Below are 206 nucleotides of genomic sequence, written 5' to 3' on the forward strand. Positions count from 1 at the left end.
CCCCACCCCCTCAGCTGCGCTCGCCACACGCCCTCCGTTCGCACCGACTTCTCCCCAGCCTCGCAGACCCTGGCTGGATACTGAGCCTCGGGAGGAGACGTGAGCAGCTGGCGCCGGAGTGGGGCACACCGCGGCGCCGGACCGGGAGGAGAGCTAGGCGGTGAGTGAGTCGGGGCCGGGCCCCCCCCACCGCTTCCCACGCGAGC

The 206-nt window shown here is 73.8% G+C and overlaps 1 long non-coding RNA gene across 1 annotated transcript in view; it reads left to right on the forward strand.

The window, feature by feature from the left end:
* The first annotated feature begins 6 nt into the window (after nt 1-6).
* LOC104854112 overlaps nt 7-206 on the forward strand; it is a 75,565-nt gene continuing 75,365 nt past the window's right edge. The window contains exon 1 of the long non-coding RNA XR_777974.2: nt 7-160. This is a non-coding gene — a long non-coding RNA (uncharacterized LOC104854112). The remainder of the gene's footprint in view (nt 161-206) is intronic.

The sequence above is a fragment of the Fukomys damarensis genome, unplaced genomic scaffold, assembly GCF_012274545.1.
Source record: "Fukomys damarensis isolate Sample0158 unplaced genomic scaffold, DMR_v1.0_HiC HiC_scaffold_19, whole genome shotgun sequence".
NCBI classification, from domain to species: Eukaryota; Metazoa; Chordata; class Mammalia; order Rodentia; family Bathyergidae; genus Fukomys; species Fukomys damarensis.